Raw genomic sequence first — 27,248 nt, forward strand, 5'->3', positions numbered from 1 at the left:
GTCTTTGATGCTTTCAGTTTTGGACATTAGACATGTGGTCAGGTCAGAACTTGTGGCGTTAATATGGGGGTAATATAATTTCCCTTTGGTGGTATGTGGTGTGGTATGCTGAGAGTATTGTGTTGCTAGGTGGTGTAGTGCAACCTTAGGGCTCACTTTGAACCTTCCTGTCACGGTGGGGTCCGAGGGTGCTGGGGGCCCTTGTCGTCTTCAGCATACACACAGGGACATATATTTTTAATAAAAGTCTTCACACGATAGTGGTGAAAGTATATTAGGATTTTACTTGAGGGATAACTATATACAATCCAGTACAGGGGCAGCTGCTCATGACAAACTGTCAGCTTGATCAGAGTCCTTTGCTTCAGGGGGAGGGTTACCGTGGTTACTATAGCTTAGACTTGGCAGATAGATGGGACTTCAAATAGACAGACCTGTTCCAGCGGCTTTGCAGTTTTCCAGCCTTTATAGGGTACGTGTGTGCAGATACTTGACGTTACTGAAGAGACTTGACGCTGTCAACGCTCATTATCATGTAGGAGGGAGACTCATGGACACACTGACTTGGAAGCCAGGAAGATGTGGACGGTGAATGGGAGACCCTCTTTCACTTCACCAGTCCGACAGCAGGCACTAATAAATACAGAGGATGTCCTGCTGATACTTTGAAGACACGTATAAGTCCTTAGGGCTGACTGGAAACAGGTTAGGGGGCTGAGGATGGAGTCTGACAGGATTACTGAGGTGACATAGGGAGGTTAGATGTGACTCTGGCAATGCCAGACTACCAACTGACAACTGACAAGACCGCACAGCACCTCTGGGTAAAAGGTGGACGGAGCTAACTTTCCCCTGGCCAATCACTTAGAGTGTGATAGGTTGCAGGGGAGGAGCACTGATCAAGCTCAACATTTGTATCATTTGAGATTAATACATAGCAACATATTAAATAAATATATAGCAGAAAACAGTATCAATATAAGAGAGTTAGAAAAGAACAGCAAATACATAGGCCCCGATACAGACAGTCTATGGTTGCCAATAGCAACAATACATATCCACACGCCTGACAATATACCTTTCTGGGCCATTACAGTAATAATAAGGGAAAATTGCTTCAGGCCATGTTCCCACATTTTTAATCCTAAATGCAACTGAAACCATGCCCCAATTTGGGCCCCAGTATCTGTGCAGCGTTACCAGGGACCGCAATGTGGGGATGCAGCTTAAGGCCTTGTGCACACTATCTGTACGCAATCTGTATATATGCAGGGCCGGCCTTAGGGTAAATGGCGCCCTGTGCGAAACCTTTCTTTCGGCGCCCCCCCCCCCCCCCCCCCCCGACACCTTTAAAGTAACATAAAGCTTCCTGCCCTCCAGACAACGCCCATCACCCGACCCCCCTGCCATGCACACAACTACCCACGCCAAACACACAACTACCTTACCCCTCAGCCATACACACAACTACTCTGCCCCCCAGCCATAAATGCAACTACCCCTCCGCCATTCACACATCTACCCCCTCCAGCCATATACACAACAACCAACCCCTCCAGCCATACACACAGTCACCACCCCCAGCCCCCAAACAACAACCACCCTCAGCTCCCCAAACTACCACCCCAGCCCCCTACACAGCTACCCACAAATACACACAGACACACACAGTACATGCAGACACACACATAAGCCTCCACGCCAAGGGTCTATTCATACAAGGGCAGGTACACTAAGGATTTTCTGCAGGTTTGAGTGCAGAAAATCTGCAGTCTATCAGCAAAGTGGAAATGAAACTTAAAGGGAAACAATCAGCCCAATTGGGCTGATATGGTTCCCAAGAGCTCTGTATAAAGTTCCTGCAGCAGCCGCGGCACGTACCAGCTGCGGCTGCTGCAAAAGCTTTATACCAGAGAAAAACACGTTTTATTCTCTTGGTGCGTGACAGGCAGAGGCAGGGAGGTAGTCATCTGGGTGGCTCACCATCTGTGTCTAGTCACCACTCTCTGCCTGTCAGCAAGCTCAGAGGGATGATTGACAGGAAGAGAGGTATGTTACTGGCCTCTATGGCCTCCGCCCAGATGACTACCTTCCCGCTTCTGCCTGTTGTGCGCCTGGGGAATATAACTCATTTTTCTCCAGTATAAATATATTGCAGCAACTGCGGCCGGTATGTCCTGCGGCTGCTGCAGGAGCTTCATACAGCGCTCCTGGGAACCATATCAGCCCAGTTGGGCTAATTGGTTCTCTTTAAATGTCTTCTTCTATGTACACACAGACACATGACAGAGAAATGTACACACACACACACACATGATAGAGCTATCTATACACACACACACATGACAGAGCTATGTACACACACACAGACACATGACAGAGCTATGTACACACACACACGACAGAGCTATGTACACACACACACGACAGAGCTATGTACACACACACACGACAGAGCTATGTACACACACACACAGACACATGACAGAGCTATGTACACACACACACACAGACACATGACAGAGCTATGTACACACACACACGACAGAGCTATGTACACACACACACACACATGACAGAGCTATGTACACACACACACACACACATGACAGAGCTATGTACACACACACACACACACACGACAGAGCTATGTACACACACACACACACACATGACAGAGCTATGTATACACACACACGACAGAGCTATGTACACACACACACACAGACACATGACAGAGCTATGTACACACACACACACACACAGACATGACAGAACTATGTACACACACACGCCAGAGCTATGTACACACACACACACAGACACATGACAGAGCTATGTACACACACAGACACATGACAGAGCTATGTACACACACACACACAGACACATGACAGAGCTATGTACACACACACACATGCCAGAGCTATGTACACACACACACACACGACAGAGCTATGTACACACACACACAGACACATGACAGAGCTATGTACACACACACACAGACATGACAGAACTATGTACACACACACACACACACACACGCCAGAGCTATGTACACACACACAGACACATGACAGAGCTATGTACACACACACAGACACATGACAGAGCTATGTATACACACACACACGCCAGAGCTATGTACACACACACACACAGACACGTGACAGAGCTATGTACACACACACACAGACACATGACAGAGCTATGTACACACACACACACAGACACATGACAGAGCTATGTACACACACACACACACACAGACATGACAGAACTATGTACACACACACACACACACGCCAGAGCTATGTACACACACACACACAGACACATGACAGAGCTATGTACACACACAGACACATGACAGAGCTATGTACACACACACACACACAGACACATGACAGAGCTATGTACACACACAGACACATGACAGAGCTATGTACACACACACACACAGACACATGACAGAGCTATGTACACACACACACATGCCAGAGCTATGTACACACACACACACACGACAGAGCTATGTACACACACACACACACGACAGAGCTATGTACACACACACACAGACACATGACAGAGCTATGTACACACACACACAGACATGACAGAACTATGTACACACACACACACACACACACGCCAGAGCTATGTACACACACACAGACACATGACAGAGCTATGTACACACACACAGACACATGACAGAGCTATGTATACACACACACACGCCAGAGCTATGTACACACACACACACAGACACATGACAGAGCTATGTACACACACACACAGACACATGACAGAGCTATGTACACACACACACACAGACACATGACAGAGCTATGTACACACACACACACACACAGACATGACAGAACTATGTACACACACACACACACGCCAGAGCTATGTACACACACACACACAGACACATGACAGAGCTATGTACACACACAGACACATGACAGAGCTATGTACACACACACACACACAGACACATGACAGAGCTATGTACACACACAGACACATGACAGAGCTATGTACACACACACACATGCCAGAGCTATGTACACACACACACATGCCAGAGCTATGTACACACACACACACACACACGACAGAGCTATGTACACACACACACATGACAGAGCTATGTACACACACACACAGACATGACAGAACTATGTACACACACACACACACACGCCAGAGCTATGTACACACACACAGACACATGACAGAGCTATGTACACACACACAGACACATGACAGAGCTATGTATACACACACACACACGCCAGAGCTATGTACACACACACACACAGACACATGACAGAGCTATGTACACACACACACAGACACATGACAGAGCTATGTACACACACACACAGACACATGACAGAGCTATGTACACACACACACAGACACATGACAGAGCTATGTACACACACAGACACATGACAGAGCTATGTACACACACAGACACATGACAGAGCTATGTATACACACACACACACACACGCCAGAGCTATGTACACACAGACACATGACAGAGGTATGTATACACACACACACACGCTAGAGCTATGTACACACACACACAGACACATGACAGAGCTATGTACACACACACACAGACACACACACACATGACAGAGCTATGTACACACACACACAGACACATGACAGAGCTATGTATACACACACACACACACACACGCCAGAGCTATGTACACACACACACAGACACATGACAGAGCTATGTACACACACACACAGACACATGACAGAGCTATGTACACACACACACACAGACACATGACAGAGCTATGTACACACACAGACACATGACAGAGCTATGTACACACACAGACACATGACAGAGCTATGTATACACACACACACACACGCCAGAGCTATGTACACACACACACAGACACATGACAGAGCTATGTATACACACACACACGCCAGAGCTATGTACACACACACACAGACACATGACAGAGCTATGTACACACAGAGACAGACACATGACAGAGCTATGTATACACACACACACACACACGCCAGAGCTATGTACACACACACACACAGACACATGACAGAGCTATGTACACACACACACAGACACACACACACGACAGAGCTATGTACACACACACACACAGACACATGACAGAGCTATGTACACACACACACACGCCAGAGCTATGTACACACACACACACACACACACACACATGACAGAGCTATGTACACACACACACAGACACATGACAGAGCTATGTACACACACACACACACACGCCAGAGCTATGTACACACACACACACAGACACACACACATGACAGAGCTATGTACACACACACAGACACATGACAGAGCTATGTACACACACACACACAGACACACACACATGACAGAGCTATGTACACACACACAGACACATGACAGAGCTATGTACACACACACACACAGACACACACACATGACAGAGCTATGTACACACACACAGACACATGACAGAGCTATGTACACACACACACACACAGACACACACACATGACAGAGCTATGTACACACACACAGACACATGACAGAGCTATGTACACACACACACAGACACACACACATGACAGAGCTATGTACACACACACAGACACATGACAGAGCTATGTACACACACACACACACAGACACACACACATGACAGAGCTATGTACACACACACAGACACATGACAGAGCTATGTACACACACACACACAGACACACACACATGACAGAGCTATGTACACACACACAGACACATGACAGAGCTATGTACACACACACACACAGACACACACACATGACAGAGCTATGTACACACACACAGACACATGACAGAGCTATGTACACACACACACACAGACACACACACATGACAGAGCTATGTACACACACACAGACACATGACAGAGCTATGTACACACACACACACAGACACACACACATGACAGAGCTATGTACACACACACAGACACATGACAGAGCTATGTACACACACACACACAGACACACACACATGACAGAGCTATGTACACACACACAGACACATGACAGAGCTATGTACACACACACACACACACACATGACAGAGCTATGTACACACGCACACACACACATGACAGAGCTATGTACACACACACACGACAGAGCTATGTACACACACACACATGACAGAGCTATGTACACACACACACATGACAGAGCTATGTACACACACACACATGACAGAGCTATGTACACACACACACATGACAGAGCTATGTACACACACACACAGACACATGACAGAGCTATGTATACACACACACACAGACACATGACAGAGCTATGTACACACACAGACACATGACAGAGCTATGTACACACACACACATGACAGAGCTATGTACACACACACATGACAGAGCTATGTACACACACACACATGACAGAGCTATGTACACACACACACATGACAGAGCTATGTATACACACACACACAGACACATGACAGAGCTATGTACACACACAGACACATGACAGAGCTATGTACACACACACACATGACAGAGCTATGTACACACACACACATGACAGAGCTATGTACACACACACACATGACAGAGCTATGTACACACACACACATGACAGAGCTATGTACACACACACACATGACAGAGCTATGTACACACACAGACAGGCCCATCACACAGACGTTCACAGACACTTACTTTTCATGCTGGCCTCCAGGCTCCAGGAGGGCACTTATCTCCATCTTCCTCTCCTCATGACTCTGCAGGCCTTCCCCCTTACCTTCTGCACCGACTGCAGAGCTGTATAAAGGAGGGGGCAGACATCACTGCAGGGGGAGGGGGACCAGGACAGAGAAGAGGGGGCCACAGCTCTTCACTGGATCTTCTGTGGTATGTCCAGCCTGGGAGCTGCTGAGAGGGAGGGGGGGCATCCACGGAGAGTGCAGGAGGGGGGATGGGGGATGGGGGATGGAGCCGGTCTCTTCCATATGTCTGGCAACTGCTGGAGCCTCCTCAATCCAGCAGGGGCCCTCAGCAAGCCCACCAGGCATGAAAGAGGGTGGGCGGCCAGCTGGAAGGGCGCTCCAGCAGACAGGCAGCATATCTAACGTCCATAGATGTGCAGTGCAGCTCTCTGTCTGCCAGAGCGCCCCCTAGCTGGCCGGGAGTGAGGCGCCCTGTGCAAGTGCACAGCTCGCACACCCCAAAGGCCGGCCCTGTATATATGGACGGTGTTCAGTGCAATGGATTATCGAAACTTGTAGCATCATGTATCAGTATGAAGCCAGGGGCTCTGTTTAAATCGTTGCACTGCTGTACGTCATACAAAGATTCAAATGATATAGGATTCCAGGAGTTCTGATAACCCGTTCCGTTGCACAACATGTATATATACAGACCGTTCACAGAATCGGGAACATGAGACCTAAGGCTATGTTCCCTCTTTTGTGCTTTTGTTGCATTTCTTTGCTTATGTAATCAGAACCTAAATTAAATGTCTTTGTTCTGTCATGTGATTGATATTATCAGATGCATCACATTGTTTATAACAAAGACTGTTGTTAAATCATGTTTTGTCAGCTGCTGAAATTTTTTATTTTTTTTTGCATGCAAATTCTAAGTTGCAGATATGGGAACAAAGTCTAATATTGCAAAAGAATAAACTTCACAGCAGAGAGTAAAGGGCCCATTACACCAAGCAATCATATTTGGCCCATTATCAGCCATTACGGCCAACAATTGCTTGGTGTAATACCTCCTGTTAAAAGGTAATGATCCTGGTCTTTCAACATGTTAAAAAAACTAGAACGATAGCAACAGTCTGCTTTTAATAGCAACTCTCTGTGCCCCCCCCCCCGTACTTACCTGCTGTTGGTGTGTGTAATACCGCCCACAGTAAGTGGGGCACGAGAAACAGGCGAGCAGGCACTCGCTTGCTCCTCCAGATAATCCTGTGTAATAGGACCTTAAGGTACACTGCATGGAAAATACCAGGAAATTGCTATTAAGGTGCATTCACACATACCGTATCGCTGCGTATTTATCGATGTGAGTTGCTCGCACATGAATCCGCACTGAAACTGATTGCTATCAAGTCGATGTATGTGTATTCTCGCTGTATTTTGATTTTCACATAATTTTCACTTGCAAGTTCAATACCACAAAAAACGCAGCTACTTTAGTGCAAGTTTTGTGGAACTTTGGTGCGATAAATACGCAGCGATACTGTACATGTGAAGGTACCCTAAGAGGTTAAAAGCACAGTGAAAGGAGATTATATCTTTAGAATGAATTGGTCAAAAGATCTGGATCATTCATTGTTTTTCTATAATATTAATTAGCATAACATAGAGATCACTAAGGAATGATTTGAAAATAAAAATATTGCTGCAGTTAAAGAAATAAGTGACTACGGTAATGGGATGTGTATGGATATGTATGAGCAAAACAGTACAATACACACATTTTTAACATAATGTAGTTCTCAAAATAGACACTAGAGGGCAGGAGAATCTAGAACAAGAACTAAAATTACTGTACACACAGCACTGACAAAAACATTGAAATAAAATGGTAATTAAATTTATTTGAATCAACTGCAGTTACTTACTGATTATATTTTGTCAATGTCTGTTCCACACAGTGAAAAGAAAACATAGCATAAAGTTCAATGAACTGAAAAATTATCCTCTTACAGTTAGCATCAGCAAATATGGAAGCTGGAGTTGTAATATGTAATTCTCTTATTTGATGATAGAATAAATATATATATATATATATATATATATATATATATATATATACTGTATATATATTTATTTGGTGTATATAAAACATTTCCTCTGCTTACCTGTAAATGCAACTTTGCACTACAACAAGAAAGAAAAGTAGGATATGCTACAATGACTCTTGGCCATGGTTGGAAAGATTTCAATTACAATGTCCTCTAAGGGATTTACAATAGTAATGCAAATCACACATAACAGGGTCTATGGCAAGTGGTACTACATCTAAAATATGTTTACAGCTCTTCCAATATCTTGGGATTTATTCCATTTTATTTAAAGGAGACCTACCAGAAGAATATGATATGTAGTAAGAACATGAAACCAATTTAGGGCTGCTTTTACACTAGTGGATATAACATCTGCATTATACCTGTTTTTGCAGACCATAATACAGCTATAATGGCAAAACGACTTCTGGCCTTTATACATCGATGGCTTTGTGGGCTGTTCACACTGGTGTGGCGTTGTGCGGCAGCCATTGTGTCTGTAGTGCTGTGTCTGTGGGATGATGTGGCCCAGATCCAGAAGGTATAGTTTGGTAAAAGTGGTGTTTCTACTACTAGCTCTCTCCCCCTATGAGCAATTGGGGTTGTCACTGATGCCATATAGGTTTGGGTCCCACTTAAATCAGGTGGCCATGAAGTAGCAAGTGAGCTTGTAGAGTTTGATTAAAATGTATACAAACTGTCTGATGTTAGTTTTAATTTTATTGAGACAATCAGACAATCAGATAGTTAAAGTGATACTGTCACCCTCTTTCTGTATGAGGGCTTCTCTACACAGCTGCAAACCCTAAATTCTGCAATTTTTACACCTTACTTTATAAAAGATTTCTTGGTGCTTGGTCCAGTGAAAAATGCTGGATTGTGCCACCTGGGCAGAGCTTCACCCCAGCCAACATCGGCAACATAGGCCATGCACCTTCGTAACATCATTGGCATCTAGCCCCCTTGGCAGCCAATTTGCACTTACAGTCATGGCCAAAAGTTTTGAGAATAACACAAATATTATATTTTTCACATGATCTGCTGCCCTCTGGTTTTTATGTGTGTTTGTCAGATGTTTTTTTTTATTACATACAGAAATATAATTTCAATCATATTATGAGTAACAAAAGCTTATATTGACAGTCAGAATGAGTTAATGCAGCAAGTCAATATTTGCAGTGTTGACCCTTCTTCTTCAGGACCTTTGCAATTCTCCCTGGCATGCTCTCAATTAGCTTCTGGACCAAATCCTGACTGATAGCAGTCCATTCTTGCACAATCAATGCTTGCATTTTGTCATAATTTGTTGTTTTTTGTTTGTTCACCTGTCTCTAGATGATTGACCACAAGTTCTCAATGGGATTAAGATCTGGGGAGTTTCCGGACCCAAAATCTCTATGCTTTGTTCTCTGAGCAATTTAGTTATCACCTTTGCCTTATGGCAAGGCGCTCCATCATGCTGGAAAAGGCATTTTTAATTGCCAAACTGCTCTTGGACGGTTGGGAGAAGTTGATCTTGGAGGACATTCTGGTACCATTCTTTATTCATGGCTGTGTTTTTTTAGGCAAGACTGTGAGAGAGCCGACTCCCTTGGCTGAGAAGCAACCCCACACATGAATGGTTTCAGAATGCTTTACAGCTGGCATGAGACAAGACTGGTGGTAGCACTCACCTCGTCTTCTCCGAATAAGCTGTTTTCCAGATGTCCCAAACAATCGGAAAGGGGAATGATCAGAGAAAATGACTTTACCCCAGTCCTCAGCAGTCCACCTCCTGTACCTTTTGCAGAACATCAGTCTGTCCCTGATGTTTTTTCTGAAGAGAAGTGGCTTCTTTGCTGCCCTCCTTGAGACCAGGCCTTGCTCCAAGAGTCTCCGCCTCACAGTGCGTACAGATGCACTCACACCTGCCTGCTGCCATTCCTGAGCAAGCTCTGCACTGCTGGTAGCCCAATCCCGCAGCTGAAACACTTTTAAGAGATGGTCCTGGCGCTTACTGGTCTTTCTTGGGCGCCCTTGGGCCTTTTTGGCAACAATGGAACCTCTCTCCTTGAAGTTCTTGATGATGCGATAGATTGTTGACTGAGGTGCAATCTTTCTAGCTGCCATACTCTTCCCTGTTAGGCCATTTTTGTGCAGTGCAATGATGACTGCATGTGTTTCTTTAGAGATAACCATGGTTAACAGAAGAGAAACGATGATACCAAGCACCAGCCTCCCTTTAACGTGTCCAATGGTGTCATTCTTACTTAATCATGACAGATTGATCTCCAGCCCTGTCCTCTTTAACACACACACCTGTGTTAATGGAGCAATCACTGAAACAATGTTAGCTGGTCCTTTTAAGGCAGGGCTGCAATGATGTTGAAATGTGTTTTGGGGGATAAAGTTAATTTTCTAGGCAAATATTGACTTTGCAAGTAATTGCTGTAAAGCTAATCACTCTTTATAACATTCTGGAGTATATGCAAATTGCCATTTTAAAAACTGAAGCAGCAGACTTTGTAAAAAATAATATTTGTATCATTCTCAAAACTTTTGGCCATGACTGTAGTTTGCTTGGCAGTTGGTTGCCTTTGATCTCTGTGCTGCTGCCTGCAGCTCGACCCCATGTGTTTGGAAAAGCTAGATCCAAGAGGGGACAATCCTTCATACTTGCTGGGCCTCAACAACGTAATGGCGCAGCTTCTGGATCCTGCTGATCCTGATCCTCCTTAGCGATCGAGCACCAGATTCCTGGATTAATGCAGTATATACTACACATATGTATAAAAACATACATACTGCATTGATCCCTATGAGAAATCAGTGCATTGCTTATAGGCATCGCCTAGGGGGACTAAAAGCTAATGTATTCTTTTTAAAAAAAATTGCCCCATGGACAAAAAAATTAAAAAGTACTGTATTATAAGGATCCTATTTAATAAAAATAAAAATAAAAACATAGATAACATGTCAGTTTTACCACAGGGCGAATGGGGTAAACACAAAATCTGCCGAAATAAAAAAAAAAAAAATTAATTTCACTGCACAAATAATTTCCTTCCGATGTTGCAGCATATTTTATGGAAAAATTAAGTTTGTCATTGCAAAGTACAATTGGTGTTGCAAAAAATAGGGGCTCATGTGGGTATGTGCAAAAACAAAAACTGTCTTGGTCCTTAAAGGGTTGACCCACTATAGAAGTATTTACAATGTAAGGCTATGTTCACACTACGTATGAGACCGGCCGTTCCGTGACCCCGGCCTTGTCACGGAATGGTCGGTCTTTGGCCGGATCATCTCGGCCGGGTGATCTTTCCGGCCGCGGAGCTCTGATGCGGGCGCATCAGCATACGCCCACATCAGAGCTTCCCATAGCCCACAGTGAAGCGAGCGGCCGGAGCCGCTAACTTCACTGTGTGAACTGACAGGTCTTTCTGCGGCCGGAATTCACTGAATTCCGGCTGCAGAAAACTGACCTGTCAGTTTCTTCCGGCGCCGCACAGATACGGATACGGAGTGTTTATGATGTGTGTACGATCCGTCCGGGATCCAATTGCACACAAGGCTATGTTTAACTCCGCAAAACTACGGCCGTAGTTCTGCGGCGAGAACTACGGCCGTAGTTTTACGTAGTGTGAACATAGCCTAAAACGGCAGCTCTCAGAAGCCCAAACCATGCCCCCTGAAATACATTAAGATGCACTGCACCCCTCTATGTCACAGGAGGAGAAATCTGCAATATCTAGGCACAGCTGGTGAGAAAAGTGTGTGCTCATACAATACACGTTAAAACCCTACATACATAATGAAGAGGTTGTAGTGATAGGCTATGTTCATACACAGTATTTCTGTAAGTTTGTTGGTCAGTCTTTTTTCTTTAACCAAAACCAGGAGTGGGTTGAAAACACGGAAACTGTGCAAATCTTTCTATTATAATTTTGTCTAGTCAGTTCCACTCTGGGTTTTGATTGGAAAAAGACTGACCAAAAGACTGATGGAAATACTATGTGTGAACATAGACAAAGGGTGTTGAAGTATTATCAGCATTCTGATGCTAAAGAAAAAGCTCTAAACATATAAATACATTACCAATGATACTCTACCTAATACCTAGGTAAAACTACCATACTGTCACTGCTATCACAATACAACAGACCATACAGGCTGTATGAAAGATCACAGTGCAGTTACATCCAGTAACCCACAGGTGGCATTTTCCCCAATTTAAGTAATTCACTTTCCTTTTCCTTCTCCATCAGGCCCAGATGATTTTTTCAGCTATGATCATTTTCTGCAGAACCTGCCAGACAAAAATCCTAGGCTCTGCCTTTTTCCAGCTCCCTCCTTAAATTTCCCCACATATAGTGCTTTTGGTGTCTAACATACTAAGGTGGGTAGATAACTGGGTTGGGGGGGAGTGAGAAGTCCTACCATTAGATGGGTAGGTTTCTCCTGTAGATAGACAGGTATCGCCAGTAGGTACTTAGTCCCATTAGCTAATCTTTCTCATTAGGCAGGTTCCCCTCTGTAGGTAGTTTCCCTATTAAAGTAGGCCCCCCACATATGTAATTTCTCCTATTAGTCAGGTATCCTCCATATGTAGATTTACAAATAGCTAGGTCTCCCCAGTAGGTAATTTCATTCTTTTTCCAGGACCCCCATATAGGTAGTCACCCCATTAGAAAGATTCCCCTTGTAGGTAGTAGCTGCCCCAGTAGCTGTCAGGCCCTTCCTGTAGGTAGCATCCCCAGTTGTCACGTTCACCCTGTAGTAGCCAGGTCCTCCATGTAGGTGGCATCCCCAGTAGTTAATTCCCTTTGTACTACATTTATCTATGAGTGGCGCAATTCAGAGCAGGGTTATGCCACGACCCCTCTATGAATCCCCCTGGTGGCGCCATGACATAAGGTTACATCATGGGTCATCAAGGGGTTAAAGTGAACAGCTAAGTGTAGGAGTTACAGAATTTACTTTAAAGGGAGTTACACTGTGTAGCTCAGTAGCCCAGTGGAGCTCCAAGTTTTCCAAGCTCCTGACATGTTGAGGGCTGTAACACGACCTTACTCCCCTTCCTATACTTGCTTGATTGACAGTCATCTGAGCCCTGTCTGAATTTGATTGCTGTGCATGCAAGTTGTCCACAGGTGTGGGATTTGTGTGCAGTATGACAGTATGACTGTCAGTCAAGCATGGATAGTGATGGGAGGATTGTGAGGAGGTGTTACAGCTCTTAGCTTGGTAAAAGCATCTTTGACACTTTGCACCAGAGAATAAAGGTGTTTTTCTACAATATGGAAGCACAGACAGATATATGAAAGGTAACATGTATCTCCTTGCCCTAACAGCGATCTAACAGTGTGGAACCTGAAACGCAGCTGACGGATAAATTTAAAGCCTATTTGTAAATGATAACAGGTAAGATAGAAAAAGAGGTATATAAAAGATACAAGTTCTATTATTTCAGTCCATATGTCTTTAAAGATGTCATTGTAAGTCTAAGCCTAAAAAGGTGAAGAAAAATTTACTCCTCATGCCTTTGTCTTAGTAGTTGAGATATGAAAGGAATTCCAGGCCGCACTCATCTGACACCTCACCAATCGTGTCCTAGCAGCAGGCTGACCCAGTTTATCAGTGACTAAAGGATAACTGTACGCAGAATATAGCTTTTCTTTGAAATGTATGGAACTCTCACAATCACTTTATCAGGACACCTGCAGATAAGCAATTACTGATCTGTGTCCTGGTTATGCTAGTCTGTTCTTCAGTTGCCCTTAAATTCTGAGAATTAGCTTTGAGCTTTTTTCTTAAAGGAGACCTATCTGAAGAAATCTGATACAAGTATATACTTAAATGTGAAAACATTTTAACCGCCGCGGAATCTGTTGGCACTATACAAATAATAATAATAATAATTATTATTATTATTATTATTGATACACAATGATACAATCCCATTTCCCAAATCTGACCATGTGTACTGGTTTTTAAGGTTTTTTTTTTAATGCTTTAACTTATCCAAGTGATCATTTTATTTTGTGACATAATTGGGGGGGGGGGGGGAATTATCTCTTTCACTCTCCTTTTTAAGCCTACACCTTTTCCCTTAAGCTACTATGAAATGTGACACATTTTATCATATTGCATGGTGAATGGCACAAATGCATAATAAATATGACAGTGTGAAGATGGATGCAAAATCTACACACAAAGCTATGTTCAGGGGCATAGCAGGGGGTGGGGGCAGCTGCCCCAGGTGCAGAAATGGGGGGGCGCCAGCACAGAGAGCAAAGAGAGAAGGATCACAGTGGATGAGGCAGTCTGGAAGCGTCCTGCCCTCTTTCAGTGTGGGGAGGCAAGGGAGGATTTTTAGTTGATCAGCAGAGGTATTTTTCATATTGTGCTGTCTCCTGCTGCTGTTTAGCTATGATTTGCGCAAAATCGCTGTGTTTTTACTGCAATTTTGCTCAAATCAGGGCTAAATAGCAGCCAGGAGACAGTACAGTACTGTAGATGGTGAAGGACCTTGACATGTGACTATGATGTCACCGCAGGTCCTGTACACTCCTGTACCGCAGGTACTGTGCACTATGGAGGAGGGAGAAACAGTCTGGGGAGGAGGGTGAAGGGTGCCCAGTCTGGAGAAGGGGATGAAGGGTGCCAAGTCTGGGGAAGGGGGTGAAGGATGTCCAGTCTGGGGAAGGGGGTGAAGGGTGCCCAGTCTGGGGAAGGGGGTGAAGGGTGCCCAGTCGGGAGGGGGAAGAGTGGTACAGGGTGACACCAGTCTGGGATGGGGTGAGACACACAAGAGAGTGTCCAGTGTCTATTTTGGGGTCAGGTTGTACATTATTCTATAATTAACTCCTTAATGACTGCCCTCTCCAAATATATATATATATATATCACAATCATATAAACCTTACCTACTATCTGCAGGGGTAGGGAACCTTGGCTCTCCAGCTGTTGCAGAACTACAACTACCATCATGCCTGGGCAGCCAAAGATTTATCTGAAGAGCCAAGGTTCCCTACGCCGATCTATAATGCACCTGTATCTCTATATACAGTGACCATCAGACAGCAATGGATGCAAAAGTCATTTTTCTAAATTATTTCTGTTTTGAATTTGGTGAGGGAATACCTTACTAGAGGTATTACTGCTGTTGTCTCCTCTGCTGAGCTTACCTGTGCATTAGGATATGGCACCAAAGAATCACATTACACTGAGTGCCATGCTGGAGATAAATGAGGAAACTCTGCCTCCTAATTCACAGATATAGACAGCAGGGAGCGGAGACAACGGCACCAAATTGTAAATGGAAAAATGGAAATACTTTAGCAAATGATGATTTTTTTATCCCATTGCTGCCTGATAATGATTCTTCATAAAAACATTCCAGGTACACAGTAAATATGACATTATTTATCCTATATAGTGAACACTACACTAGTGCTGCCAGTAGAGATGAGCGAATCACTCATCTAAACAAAGTGAAGTGTTTTGTTGGATCAGCGCTCCACTTATCAAGCCATCTGCTTTTCAACGCTACTCCACTCCCTGCCTTTCCACCCCAGGTGCCGGGGGAAAAGCTGGATCCAATCCGGAGAAACTGGAAGGAGTTTTTCAGAATTGTATCCATCTTTTCCCGGCATTCTGGGAGAAGTGGCAGGGAGCAAGTTCGTCTGTCCAGGAATTGAATTCGTCTGGATCCACCCTTCTGGCACTTCAGGGTCTCAGGTATATTAGGTACATTCGCTTTACATGACCCACGGAGCTGTGTTATAAAGGGGCGAGGGATTCCTCCCACAAGGTTAAAAAAATAGACCGCAGCACCTGCTTCCCTGCGCCGATGCCGATCTATCCGTGGGTCATGTTAAAGCGAATGTATCTAATCTATTTTTAGGTGAATTATTGGATTTTTCACCCATTTTTAGTCTAGTTTTAGAGTGTGAAAAAAACAAAAACTTAATATTTCCCTATTGCTTCATAGCTAACATTTGGCTGCAGAGATTTTAAGATTTGGGAAAAAAAATAAATAAAAGATAAATATATTTTTTTTTTAAATAATGCCAAGTATGATTCCAGTCTAAATCTTCCCATTTAAAAACAAAAACAAAGCAAAACTGCACCAGTGAGGCTGTTACACGCAGCCATTTTTGAGTCAAAGACAGAAGGCAAAAGTAAAAGTTCCTCCTTTATATTTCCATTGCTCCACAATCCCCTCTCCACAATTCACTGCAGTGGATATTTTCCAAAAAATCTCACATTTGGGATGGCAGCCTTAAAGGGAACAAATCAGCATGATCAGGGGCGTAGGGAGGGGGGGCAGCTGCCCCAGGCACAGGGCTGATACCTCCCTCCGATGCACAGCAACCAGGGTTGTGCTAACTGTGAGAGTTGTTGGGTTGTGCTAACTGTGTGCTCGCACAGGGCGCATCACTCCTGGCAAGTTAGGGGGCGTCCCAACCTTCTGCAGTGGCTAAGTGACAGTACGGATGGACCCGACGTCTGGGTACTGAACTCTGTTACCGTACTCAAAGCCAAATCATAAGGGAAGACAGGATTTCTCCCTGCAGGGGGCGACATTCTGATAAGAGTCAGCTCTATTTCCAGGCCATAAATCTTTTCCTTGCATGCAACACTGGTGGGGAAAGTAAAGGCCCTATTCCACGGGCCGAAGGAGAGAAGCAAACGAGCGCTATTAGCGCTAGTTTGCTCCTCGTTCCCCGCTCGCTAATCCATGCGTCAGCAGCAAGTGGGTGACTTGGGAGGTGGGGGCATGGGGAGCTGCGGGGGACTGCCCGAATAATCGCTAGATCGTCCAGGCAGCCCATAACAGATAGCAGTGGTCTGCTGCTGCTGTTCCTATTCCACGGGGCGACAGCAGCAGATCGTTGCTGTATGAGTCGTTTGTTTTTTAACATGTTGCAACGATCAGCCGACAATATCAGCTGATCGTTGCCTTCTATTCCATGGGACGATTATCGGCCGAATACGGACGATAATCGTTACGTGGAATAGGGCCTTAAGATGCTTAGGTAATTAAGGTAAGTGTAATCTCTGACACTGATCTATATTACAGCCAGGAGATGAGTCAAGCAGAGAGCAGGAAAGTTGTGCAGGTCTTAACGCCCTATTACACCAAAAGATGTCTGACAGATTATCTTACAGATTTTTTTCAGCCAAACACAGGAATGGATTTGAAAAGAGGAGAAATCTCAGTTTTATCTTTACGACCTGTTCCCTGTTTTATGTCCGTTCCTGACTTTGGCTGAAAAAATCTGTCAGTTAATCTGTCTGTCAGGATGGTATCTCTGCGGAGTGTGATGCGCCCCTCAGCTCGTGCTGTGCGTCCGCGAAGGCGCTGATTTCTTGTATTCTGTTTCTGTGTTTTGTTTTGCAGTGTCTGAACACTGGTTTATCTGCTCACTTTGTTTTGTGGACACACCCGACTTCACCTGATGATTTTTGTCTGGCCATGTCAGGGTAAGGGTAGGCTTGCAGTACTACAACTCTATGCAGTGTAATTAGGGATGGTCCAAACCGAGTACGAACCTGAACTCTCTGTAATGATTCCCGCCATATACATAGGCTGTATCCCAGTTTTCCAGGCGGTCCTCCCACTGTATCCGCCCGCTCCACGGAGCGGGCAGACAGCAGGAGTCTGATGCAGAGCGTTCGGGTTCATATGAACCCGAACCTCGGAGGGTTTGGACCATCCCTAAGTGTAATGCATCTACCAACTTGGTGTAAGGTATAGTTATCTCCCTTTGGGTGGAGGCATATGTATAGTTATATAGAAAGGACATCAGCAATTGGCATATAGTGCAAACTTTTGGATATTGATATTATCATAGTGCCTAATAGTTCAGTTATCCTTTAGGGCTTGCAGAGCCTTGTAGTTTGACTTTTGTCTCAATATTCTTTATGAGCACGGCAGGGTACATAATAGTTCCCTGACCTGCAGCTAGTTAGTGATTGTTCCTAATCGCTATAGCTTGGGCCGCCAAGGCAGATGTCTGGAGGAGGGGACGCTGGTACTTGCTGTCATCTGATTAGGTAAGAGGCCCAATCAGATGACAGCATGTGCCAGCGGGCGCAGCGGGACAGATTAGCGCAGTGCTTCCCAACCTTTTCCACCTCGGGGCACCCCTACTAAATGATGTTCTACAAAATAAGAAAACCGTCATACAGTGACTCACCGGTGATGTCTTCTTTGATCTGAGGCGTCACTTTCCCTTTTCCTCTTCATCCGGCCCAGACCTCCAAGATGATTCCTTCCAGATACGTTTCATCCCCTTAGAACCTGCGAGACAAACAATTTAGGCTCCGCACATTTCTAGCAACTTCCTTCCCTTCCTCCCTCCTGTAGGCTCCCATAGTAACTGCACTGTTTGGTGTAATGTGCAGTAAAGTGAGTAGGAATGTGGGATGCCCCCTGTATGTAGGATCCCCTGCTGTGCCCCCTGTATGTAGGATTCCCTGCTGTGCCCCCATGAGCTAATAATGCCCCCAGAGGTGCCCCCATACAATAATAATGCCCCCAGAGGTGCCCTCATGAGCTAATTATGCCCCCAGAGGTGCTCCCATGAACAAATAATGGCCCCAGAGGTGCCCTCATGAGCTAAAAATTCCCCCAGAGGTGCCCTCATGAGCTAATAATGCCCCCAGAGGTGCCCCCATGGACTAATAATGCCCCTAGAGGTGCCCCCATGAACTAATAATGCCCCCAGAGGTGCCCACATGAGCTAATAATGCCCCCAGAGGTGGCCCCCATGAGCTAAAAATGCCCCCAGAGGTGCCCCCATGAACTAATAATGCCCCCAGAGGTGCCCCCATGAACTAATAATGCCTCCAGAGGTGGCCCCCATGAACTAATAATGCCCCCAGAGTTGCCCCCTATGAACTAATAACACCCCCAGAGGTGCCCCCATGAGCTAATAGTGCCCCCAGAGGTGCCCCCATGAACTAATAATGCCCCCAGAGGTGCCCCCCATGAGCTAATAGTGCCCCCAGAGGTGCCCCCATGAACTAATAATGCCCCCAGAGGTGCCCCCATATACTAATAATGCCCCCAGAGGTGCCCACATGAGCTAATAATGCCCCCAGAGTTGCCCCCATCAACTAATAATGCCCCCAGAGGTGCCCCCATGAGCTAATAATGCCCCCAGAGGTGCCCCCATGAGCTAATAATGCCACCAGAGGTGGCCCCCATGAACTAATAACGCCCCCAGAGTTGCCCCCATGAACTAATAATGCCCCCAGAGGTGCCCCCATACAATAATAATGCCCCCAGAGGTGCCCCCTTATACTAATAATGCCCCCAGAGGTGCCCCCATACAATAATGATGCCCCCAGAGGTGCCCACATGAGCTAATAGTGCCCCCAGAGGTGCCCCCAAGAACTAATAATGTCCCCAGAGGTGCCCCCATACAATAATAATGCCCCCAGAGGTGCCCCCAAGAACTAATAATGCCCCCAGAGGTGCCCCCATGAGCTAATAATGCCCCCAGAGGTGCCCCCATGAGCTAATAATGCCCCCAGAGGTGGCCCCCATGAACTAATAACGCCCCCAGAGTTGCCCCCATGAACTAATAATGCCCCCAGAGGTGCCCCCATACAATAATAATGCCCCCAGAGGTGCCCCCATATACTAATAATGCCCCCAGAGGTGCCCCCATACAATAATGATGCCCCCAGAGGTGCCCACATGAGCTAATAGTGCCCCCAGAGGTGCCCCCAAGAACTAATAATGTCCCCAGAGGTGCCCCCATACAATAATAATGCCCCCAGAGGTGCCCCCAAGAACTAATAATGCCCTCAGAGGTGCCCCCATATACTAATAATGCCCCCAGAGGTGCCCCTAAAAAAACAAACATCCTACTCACCTAATCGGCACTGTGTAGCTGCAGGCAGCAGCTCTCCTCCTCCTCTTCGGGCTCCATCTTGCGAGCCGCAGGGACGGGACTTCCGGCAGGCGTGATGACGTCACATCATCACGCCTGCCGGAGAGGTCACGGCCCGGCCTCCCATAGGCTGCTGGTATGAAGTGCCGGCAGCCTATGGGAGAGAATACAGGAGGAGGACGCTGACAGGTCCTTCTCCTGTATTCTGATCGCTTTAATGTTCCGCCCGCTCACTGTGCGGGCGGAACATCAAAGCGATCTGTGCATCCCGAGAAGCTGCGCGGCCGCAACTTCTCGGGATGCTTAAAGTGACACTGTCACAAGTGGCAAGGGGGGGCCGTGCGGGCCCCCCTAGCGTAGGGGCCCGGTCGCCATGGCGACCCCGGTGACCCCTATAGCTACGCCACTGGATACACTATATGTTTATCCCAGGCATGTTTAAATTCTGTTATTGTAGTTTGCCAACCACATCTGCTGGAAGTTTGTTCCAAGCATCTACTACTCTTTCAGTAAAGTAATATTTTCTCACGTTGCTTCTGATCTTTCCCCCAACTAACCTCTCACTGTGTCCTCTTGCCATTAAGTTTTTTTCTAAAAACACTTCCCTACTGAACCTTATTCAGTCCTTTAACATATTTCAAGAGGTAGTCCTTTGTACGTAGCTCCTGCTTACAAACAAAGTACGGCCATGTAGGATGACCCTCAGAAAGCCATAACTTGTCAGCTTCCTGTACAGTTCAATTCCTCCACTCAGAACACGCTTTTCTTGGGTCCAGCTGCTCCTGACGTCTTCTGATTTCCCATTCTTGCTGTTTCCTCTCCTGGTAACATCTCCCAAAGAACAAAGGTGGATTGGGAGCATATGGTGCTAGATCAGTTGCAGGTCGGCCTCTAAAGGTTCGTTAAGGGGGCTCAAGCCAGCATGACAGCATGACAACGTCACTTACATTAGTGTCCATGCTCCATGTTGCCCCCCAGTATGATGGTGGTGGTGGTGGTGGTGGTGGTGGATCATGTGAAACTACCTTCTCAACCCAGCTGAAATCAATAGCTGAAATCATCCCAGCTGAAATCACCTCCCTGAAGCTGGGCTGTGGTGACAATGGGCTTCTTGCCATGACTCCATATCCTTAGGTCACCCAAAAATCATCTCTGGACAGAGACACAGCTCCCTATCGGCAGAGACACAGCTCCCTATTGGCGGAAACACAGGGGCAGAGATTCAGCTTTCTAATGGCGTTTAGCAGACTTTTCTTCTGCTGGTTTTGATGTGCTTTTGTGGTGGTGGGAGGGGGGTTTACACTATGCCACAATAGCGAACACAGAAACACTCAAAAGAGCTGCTTCACCCATAAATTACTTTTTGCCATTAGAAAAACATGCATTTTGTATGTGGTTTTTACTGTAAAAGAGCCCCAATAGTCCCACTAGTCCCTCCCCCTTCCTGTTGTATGCTCATTGTGTAAATAAAGACCTCCACATTTTAGGAAGTCTGTGGGTGCCTGATACCTGTTGCTATTTTGTACACATTGGGGGAGATTTATCAAAGGGTGTAAAATTTAGACTGGTGCAAACTGGCCACCAATCACAGCTCCTCTTTCCTTTCACCAGAGCTGGAAGCTGAGCTGTGATTGGTTGCTGTGGGCAGTTTGCACCAGTCTAAATTTTACACCCTTTGATAAATCTCCCCCATTGTGTGCTCCTCCCATTGTCTGTGCACTACTTTAGTCTGACGGAGAGTTTTAGCTGTTGCTGTGTCTGTGGCAAGCGTCCCATCCTTCTCTAGCGGTGTCGATTACTACTCTCATCGTCAGTTTAGTCCCACTAGTCTAGCTGCTATAGTTTAGCTGTTTTAGTGCAGTTCGTTTGAGGTTTGGTTCAGACAATTCCGAATTTTACATTAAAATTCGCCAACCCTGCTGAACCAAACTTTTGAAAAGTTCACTCATCTCTAGTGAGATCAATGCTTTGCTTTTACTGTATATGGCCCTGTTGATAGCATTATTTGGGGTTTAACTGTTATATACAAAAAACTTTTGCCACACAATACTGAAGGAGAGTATTGATTAACAGGACTTTCTTCCTAAAACTCTAGCAACACATTTTTATTTTTATTTTTTCAGAAAGACTGCAAATGTATCATTCACGACTAGAGATGAGCGAACCTGGAGCATGCTCGAGTCGATGCGAACCCGAACTTTCGGCATTTGGTTAGCGGTGGCTGCTGAACTTGGATAAAGCCCTAAGGCTATGTGGAAATTATGGATATAGTCATTGGCTGTATCCATGTTTTCCAGACAACCTTAGAGCTATATCCAAGTTCAGCAGCCCCAGCTAATCAAATACCAAAGGTTCGGGTTCGGATCGACTCGAACCCGAACCCGGTTCACTCATCTCTATTCATGACCCTTAAACTCCATCTTGAAATGTTTGGAACTGCATTCTTTGCCTAACTAGGTGAGATTTTATTTAATCTGTAAGGAACTATGTTTGCCACGTATTTAAATAGAGTTGTGTTTTCATGCTTACCTGAATTGAATGGCTTTCCTCAGTTTAAGTATAGCATTTTATTCATTCAACTACTAAAGTACAATATATGATGCCTCTCTAAATATTCACATGATGTGGCATTATGCATGTATTTCAATGGTTAGGATTATTATTGGATAATGTTCTTTTCAAAACAGCATTTCAATTGAGATCAGCTGCACTAAATGAGAACATAAAAGCTACTTCTAATGGAGTGCTTAACACTAACCATATGTTATAAAAGGTTTATACATACTGTTATTCATGCATTACATCTTATCTACAACTAAAAGAAAAGCAAAATACATGTTTAAGGCAACCCTGAAAAACGCAGGATTACTTACCAGTAATCATGTTTTTGTAAGCCCATGACAGCCCCCCTGGAGAGTACCCCCCGCCACAGGACAGGAAATCTTGGAAGATAAAAGAATGACACACCTCTGTAAGGTAAGTAATCCTGCTTTTACCATGACAGAACTTCTAAAGGACTAGATTAGAAGACAGTTTTGGAAAGCACTACAGTTGAAAGGACTTAAAAAAATGCACAAAGAGCATATAGGTACACTCACCAATCCCCTACTGATCATTTGACACCTTTCCCGCTTGTCCATGCTACTCCTAGCCTTAGATTAAAACATTTACAGTTTTATATCATGGCACCTGGACAGGAAATGGCTTTTTTAGGCGCAGATGGGGCAGATCAGCGTAAAAATATTTGCAAATGGTATTCTTGTGAGTATTTTTTTAGCATCTGCGCCACCTTTGCCAGTGGGGCGGAGAGGAGGCGTTACGGGGGTGCGGCAGAACGCCAGACTTCATAAATGTCCCCCATAATCCATCTATCTATCTCTTCTTCTAGATAGAGAAATTAGAAAGAGAGCGATTGAACAACGTCCTCCTATACTGCTCATGAAAAGCTGTAGTTTCCCCTTGGCTGGGTGAGCACTGATAGGTGTGAGGTCAGTGGAGTGTGGGGTTACTGATGATATTTTACAGCTTGCCTGGCCCAAAGATGAATACCTGGCTTTGGTATTTCCCTTGTCATGACCTAAGACTCGTAACAGCTTTGGATACAGCTTGCTCTGCTCTTGCTTGGCTCTATTCAGGGGCTGGGTTACCATTTCCATTGAGATGACTCCCTAGGCCTTTAGGAGAAAGTTTAACCGTACTATCTTCTTGTTACTGTTCGAAAGCACAGATGATTCCTGGAGTGTTAATACAAGGCAGACAAAAGGATTTAGCATAGGTGTTGTCAAGTTGGGCTTTACACTCCACACACTCCTTATGATGACCCGTAGAGGATACTTTCTTATTCTTTCTAGTGCTGGACAAAGACCCATAAGAGAGATCAGTAAGCCCTTTTAGTGAAAGGAAAAGATATGTTCACCAGTCAGGTAGCGGGCTGGAGTTTTTGGAGCTTTTCTTTTCATGGCTTCATTTGTCTCCTCCTGGCGAATCCGGCAAGAAAATTAATTTATCCACCAGGCGGCAGAAAGAGGGTAGTAGGTAGTAGGATGCTATGAGGCATGCCGATTTCTATCCCTAGCATCCTCGTGCAACTTGTGTGATGTTGGAGGCCACGCACTGGAAGTGACGCACCCTGGCCAAAGCAACACTGAGGCTAAAAGTGCCATCTAAACCCTTTTTGATTTTTGGATTATTGCGGGAGTTTGGTCTGGTCCGGTGATGCATGCATTTAAGGAACTCTTTCATTTTGTTTCTGTGCTACAGAGTATTCACTGCTTATTCTTCCCTTGATATCAACAGGAGTTATACAAGCTGCATGAAACATACCAGTTGGCTTTTTTCCTCTTCCCAGCCACCAGTGTCCGCAAGAAGGCCAGAGAAGTCAGCATGTAACAGATGCTTATGTTATGGATGTTTCTCTAAGGTTAGAAAAAGCAATTTATGTTTTATTGTGTCCGCTTCCTTGCTGTCATTACTACTGTGATTTCCCGAAAATAAGATGACCTAGTAAAATAAGACACCCCAGCTACTCTAATGTCTAATGTAAGGAACCCCCCCCCTCCCCGAAAGTACAATGGCCGTGATTTTACGAAAATATATGTTGTGTGAACATAGCCTAATATAGTTATAAGAAAAAATGTGTGAAAGTACAAAAAGTGAAAAACATACAAAAATATATAACACACACACTTTCATTATAGTAATAGTTGCGGTTTACTCCGAGATTGTCGGTAACCATGCCAGATTGTCGGTAAAAACCCCACATTGCACCTAACCACCTCACATTGCACGTAACCCCCCAGATTGCCTGTAATCACGCCAGATTGCCCCTAATCCCACCAGATAGTGTGTAACCACTCCAGATAGTCCTTAACCACCCCAGATTCTCCGTAACCACTACACATTGCCTGTAACCACCTTAGATTACCCATATCTACCTAAGATTACCCGTAACCACCCCCGATTACTCGTAACCACCCCAGATTACTCTTACGCACTTCAGTTTACCCGTAACCACCTTAGATTGCCCGTAACCACTGCAGGCTGCCCAGAAGCACCACAAGTTGCTCATCGCACATCTATTTTTTTTGTCATTTGACTTGTCACAGAGACATTTTTCTACAACATGTTAAAAGTTGTTGTTTTTTTTTCTTTTTTAAAATGACTGCCTCTTTTAGGAATTAAACTTATAAGTGTCTGTTGAAGTGACTTTGTGTTCATGCTGAAAAATTTGTTTTTAATTTAAAATTGATTATTTGATTATTTGATTATTTGATTATTTGATGTTGAAGTGACTTTGTGTTCATGCTGAAAAATTTGTTTTTAATTTAAAATTGATTATTTGATGACAATGTGATGCTTCCTGTCCAGACAGCAGGTGTGCTACATGTCATCTTGTCAGTGGCGGATTAAATGTACCCTGGGCCCGGGGCTGTCCACCCAACCTGCCCCCCCCCCCCCCCCCCCATAAACATCTTGCCACCTCATCTGGTCCTTTGCTCTGCCCCCCCCCCCCCCACCACCAATAAACATCATCCCACCTGGTTTTCTGTTGTTTCCCTTAACATATGGCCATCTGGCCCCCCTATGCAGCCTGCCCCAATAATCATTGTCCGGTCCCACTGCCAGGCAGCCTCCCCCCAGCCCCCAATGGTCCATGTTCCAGTCCTAGCACCCCCAGTGCTAACACACACTGCTTACATGTTAGCAGGGCCGGACTGGGACTGAAAATCAGCCCTGGCATTCCAGAGCACACAGGCCCACTCTCCGCGCGGTGATAAGTTATGAGAGGATGTTGTGCGCGCAGGATGGCTACATGTTGTATCATCATGGCCATGACTGGAATTACAGATAATAACACAGTAAATGGGGTCAGAAGCTTCTGTCTTTACTGTGTAGCTGAGCTGCAGTTACAGGTCATCACCACTACACAGTGTACAGAGGCAGACTGCTTCTGGCCCCAGTCACCGTGCTGAGTTTAACACCACCACCACATACTGACTAATACCACCACATACTGACTAATTCCACCCCCTACTGACTAATACCACAGCATACTGACTAATGTCACTGCATACTGACTAATACCACTGCATACTGACTAATACCACCACATACTGACTAATACCACCGCATACTGACTAATGTCACTGCATACTGACTAATACCACCGCATACTGACTAATACCCCCGCATACTAACTAACACCACCGCATACTGACTAACACCACTGCATACTGACTAATACCACCACATACTGACTAATGCCACTGCATACTGACTAATGTAATCGCATACTGACTAATACCACTGCATACTGACTAATGTGACCGCATACTGACTAATACCAACACATACTGACTAATGTCACTACATACTGACTAATTCCACCACCTACTGACTAATGTCACTGCATACTGACTGATGTCACTGCATACTGACTAATACCACTGCATACTGACTAATGTCACTGCATACTAACTAACACCACCTCATACTGACTAATAC

General features: G+C 45.1%; 1 long non-coding RNA gene across 1 annotated transcript; it reads left to right on the plus strand.

The window, feature by feature from the left end:
• The first annotated feature begins 348 nt into the window (after positions 1 to 348).
• On the plus strand, positions 349 to 23,691 carry LOC138787157 (uncharacterized). The gene is made up of 3 exons (XR_011362313.1): positions 349 to 472; positions 14,187 to 14,256; positions 23,639 to 23,691. It is a non-coding gene; the product is annotated as an uncharacterized lncRNA (long non-coding RNA).
• Positions 23,692 to 27,248: the final 3,557 nt, after the last annotated feature.

This window comes from Dendropsophus ebraccatus, chromosome 3 (genome assembly GCF_027789765.1).
Source record: "Dendropsophus ebraccatus isolate aDenEbr1 chromosome 3, aDenEbr1.pat, whole genome shotgun sequence".
NCBI lineage: Eukaryota > Metazoa > Chordata > Amphibia > Anura > Hylidae > Dendropsophus > Dendropsophus ebraccatus.